Source organism: Schistocerca americana, unplaced genomic scaffold, assembly GCF_021461395.2.
Source record: "Schistocerca americana isolate TAMUIC-IGC-003095 unplaced genomic scaffold, iqSchAmer2.1 HiC_scaffold_502, whole genome shotgun sequence".
Lineage (NCBI taxonomy): Eukaryota > Metazoa > Arthropoda > Insecta > Orthoptera > Acrididae > Schistocerca > Schistocerca americana.
The window spans coordinates 32,501-37,500 of NW_025726239.1; positions in this window are offsets into that span (position 1 = coordinate 32,501).

Sequence of the window (5,000 nt, forward strand, 5' to 3'; positions counted from 1 at the left end):
TCTCCAGTGATGTGATCGTGGAAGGGGACTAGTACGCTGGAAACGGCGCGCTAAACCCAGCAGCTCATAAGGCTCTTGGTCAGGGGGCGGGACTGGTGAGCGAGCTGCAGATAGCCTCCCCCCATGCCAGAGAGGCCGGTCCGGGGAAAGAGACGGGCCTCCACACTTTGTCACTCTTCTGGAATAATGGCTGAAAATATGGAGAGTGATTATGCGCATGCGGAGCCAGACGCTCCAATAGGAGAATTTGATGAGATGAGTGTCGCGGAGCGACACGCGTATTTCCTGCGTCTTTTCGACAGAAGCGTTAAGCATGGGAAGATTAATGCAGAGCAGATTAGAGCCATTAAGGAGAATATAGCCACCTGGGCTCTGGCTCATGCTAGGCTCGAAGGTCAGTATGCCGAAGTAAAAGAAGAAAATGAAAGGATGAGAAAAGAACAACAACAACAACCTAAGAAGTCATATGCTGCAGCTGCAGCTTTGCCAGTACAGCCAAAACGGACTGTACAAGAAACAATAAAAATTAATTTAGAAAAAACCGTTCCCACAGTATTTGTGAAACCAAAGAAAGGTGAAGACGTACGGAAGGTAAAAGAACGATTTGAAAAGAGTGTGAATCCCCGGATTGATAAAATAAAAATAAATCAAGTTAGGACAACTAAAAACATACTGATAGTGGAACTAGCCTCTCCTGAGGATAGTGAAAAATTAATAAATAACCCAAAAGTGAAGGAGAACTTTACATGTGAAAAACCGAGAAAACGAAGACCCCTTATGATGTTATATGATGTCCCCTCGTATATGACAGTTGACGATGTCACGGACTGTGTATACGAACAGAATTTTGAAGACAAAATGACTCGAGAAGAGTTCCTGGAAAAATTCAAGCCAAGATTTAAGGCAGGCCCGCGAGACAGATCAACTGTACACCACGCGGTGGAGATAGCCCCCGATCTCAGAAAAGAAATAATTAAGACGAACAGACTGTACATAGGGTACAATGCGATACCCACAAAGGATTATACGGCACTGGCCAAATGTTCCAAGTGCCAGGATTATGGCCATGTGGCAAAATACTGCACATTTGAAGCACCAGTATGCCACAACTGTGGAGAGGACGGTCATGACAAAAGGAATTGTAAACAAACACCTGTCTGCATCCCCTGTAAATACAGGAAGAGAACCTGTCACACTCCAGGGAAGGAGTGCCTAACGTATAAATTACTGATCCAAAGACTGATACAAAGAACCGATTATGGCGACTAGCTATAACATAACAAAACACAAATCACCAAGTAAGTCGCTAAGGGATGCGAATAGGTGGAGAAAATTAAGATTATCTCATCTGTCCTTGGACGATTGTACTGGGGTGGAGGGGAGGTCTTATACTGTTACAGGTGCACCAGAGCAGCGCGAGATGGCGGCTTCCTCCTCCCGGGCGGGGTCTGTCCTGGTCCTCGGGGAGGGGCAACTGGTGATGGCGGCTGCCGAGGCGACGGAGGGAAGTGTGTGCACACTCCCAACTCCACCAGTGCGGCTGCTGACGCCGGACCCCTCCTGCCGGGCCGAGACCGCCCCGGCTGCTGGGGGATGCCCGCCGCCTACAGCGACCACAGAGGCGAAAGAGGGGAGTATTTATACTCTCCCAGTTCCATTGGTGCAGCCAGAAATGACGGAAGCCTCCTGCCAAGCCGGGTCCTTCCTGGCGGCCAGCAGGCGGCCTCCAACCAAAATGGCCGAGGAGGTGGAGGAGGGGAGTACTTATACACTCCCAGTCCCACCAGTGCGGCCACCGACAGCCGACTTCTCCTGCCAAGCCGGGTCCTTCCTGGCTAGGAGAAGTCTACCAGCTTCATTTATGAAGGCAGAGGAAGGTGCGGCGCGAGACTCCCGTTTGGCTGGGGTTCCCCTAGCCTTGGAGACGACGCCGCTGGTGACTCTAGCAGAAGACACCGAAAATTGTCATTCAATAGTCAGTGTGCATGAAGTAGATAATAAACAATTAACTCTTGGTGATGGTTCTTTGGGATTAAAAGTAGATAACAAAACTGTAGGAGAACTAGATGGTGATGGCTCTGTAACTGTAAATACATCTAAATACAACACATGCCCGCCAGGGAACATATATAATATTTGTAGTGAAACATTGCAGCTTGGTAGGTTGGAGAACCAGACATTGATGATGGCTGCTCTGAGGCAGTTGGTCAGAGCTGGGCACCCGAGAGGGAACAAGATCACATTTCCAACTCTGGAGGATGTAGACTGCGTCCAGCTAGCGGCGGTGAATATTCCCCATGACTATGAACAACTAAAAGAACTAGTCACTAAAGTATACGAGAGGCGGGGAAGGAAATTTGATCTTACGAAAACATATAATGAACTTGTCAAGATGTACGGGAGAATAACATATGACCCTGCTCAGACCTGGCCGAATAGTATGGTATATACCAAATATCCGGACGATTATTAAGTGCTACCAAGTCAATGCAATGAAAAGCTCCCTAGTCATGCAAGAGCTGTGTAGGCTTTCTGAAGAAAACAAAATAGATGTAGTACTGATACAAGAACCAAGTACTGCCTCTGGGAGATCCTTGGGCTTTCCCGTTACAGCACAAGTAATAACATTTGGACAGAGTCCAATGACAGCTGTAGTCATTCTCAACAATACGATAAAAACCACAGTGCTAACACAATTCTGTACAGAACACATAATAGTCGTAGAAATAAATCACCTAAACTCGTTTTGGTACCTGATAAATATCTATTGTCAGTTTCGTGATCCAATTGATATCTACTTAAGGCAGCTTATTACCATATTGAGAGCCCTACAAGGGAAGTCAATCATAATCTCGATGGACAGTAATGCTAAGTCCCCTCTCTGGTATAGCCGAACACAGGACCCAAGGGGCATTGCCCTTGAGGATGTTATTATGGAATTTAATTTAAATGTAGCAAATCTCCCCGGCAATCCTCCTACTTATAGGAGTAGAGCTGGGGCAGCTTCACATATTGATGTAACGTTAAGCTCCATTAATATCGCAAACAAAATTCATGATTGGCATGTATTAGAAAACCATACAACAAGCGATCATAATACTATTGAATTTACATTGGTACATGAAATACAACAGGCACCAGAGAGGTGGGCCATGCAACTTGATTACGGGAGAGCCAATTGGGATCTCCTAGAGGCGGAATTTAACCCTCCAGAGTTGGAAGACGAAGACATCGACATAGAAGAGGCCGTTGGGGCATTAACAGCATCAATCAGGGCGGCTGTCGCCGTGGCAATACCGATGAGAAGGCGTCTCATCCGTAAGATGACTTCTCCATGGACTCCAGAGCTGACTGGGCTCCGGCAGTCTATGAGAAGGGCGCGCCGCAATTATCAAAGGTCTTTCACCATGGAGGAAAGACAATATCATCTCACTATATACAGACAGAAGAAAAGCATATTTAAAGAAACCTTACTCCAACATCGTCAACAGAGTTGGGAAGATTTCGTAACGTCTCACTTGGCTCTTGATCCATGGGGTACACCGTACAAAATAATATGTGAAAAGATACACTCACCAATGCATCTCTCTACTGTGACAATAGGAGACTCGGACCAGATGACGACCAACTGGCTGGAAACGGCCGAGGAGCTGCTTCGTGCGCTCCTACCTGACGACCGACCTGACTCAGACGATGAGATGCAGTTGGCGTTGAGGCAACAAAACGAATACGAATACCACAATGCAACACAGGTATACCCCTTCTCATCAGAGGAGGTGGCGAACGCCATCCTGTCCTTCGGAAAACGGAAAGCACCGGGACCGGATGCAATTCCTGCAGAGGTTCTGCAGTGTCTTGTATCCAAGTTAGCCCCGGTGCTAGCAAAGATCTACAACAAATGCCTGGAGACGCGAACCTTCCCAACCACCTGGAAAACAGCGGAAGTGGTAATTATAAAAAAGGATCCAGACAAGGACCCTACAGTTCCCAAATCATATAGACCAATCTGCCTGTTAGATGTGATGGGAAAGACCTTCGAGAAATTGTTGGTGTCTAGACTGTCGAGTCATAGAATACTGCATGGCATGAGTAACCTGCAATACGGCTTTCGAAAAGGCAAATCAACATCCGATGCCATAAATCAGGCAGCCAGTATTGTTCACTCATCTATGAAGAAGTATGTTCTGGGGATCATGGTAGACATTTCCGGAGCCTTTGACAACCTGTGGTGGCCGGCCCTCTTCTCGCGGCTACGGGAGATGGAGTGCCCGGCGGCGCTTTATGGTTGTCTAAAGGACTATTGCCGGAACAGAGTCGCCAAAATAACGGCTCCTGGTGCTGTGGTGTCGAAGAACATTACAAAGGGCTGTCCACAGGGCTCAGTTTGTGGACCAGTGTTTTGGGATATCAACATGGATCCCTTGTTGATAACCCTAGACGAGAGCAACATGGTACTGGGAGTTGTTGCGTATGCAGATGACCTTCTTGTCCTTGTTGACGGTGACAGTCGCGCAGCGATCGAGAACAAAACAGCTCAGGTATCAGAAATTTTGTTACAATGGTGCAAACAGTCTAAGCTTCACTTGGCACCACATAAGTCAAATTACATGTTACTAAAGGGTAGACTTGCACGAGATCCAGCTATAAGATTAGGAAACCGTATAGTGGTTAGAGCAAGATCTGCTAGATACTTGGGCGTCCTCATTGATGAAACCTGGAGCTATGCTCCACATATTGCATATGTTGCATCAAAGGCCACTACATTGTTTAATAAACTAATAAGTATCGCACAACGACGATTTCACCTGCCACCGGCAGCAACACACATGTACAACAACAGTATTCTTGTGCCAGTCGTGGGGTATGGCTCCAGTGCCTGGGCCCACAGACTCGTGCAGGTTAGGCCAGCATTACAAATAAAGCGAATACAGCGAAACGTCATATTACGGTGTGTGGGTGCATTTGGCACTACACCAACAGATGCTCTTTGCGTAATTATG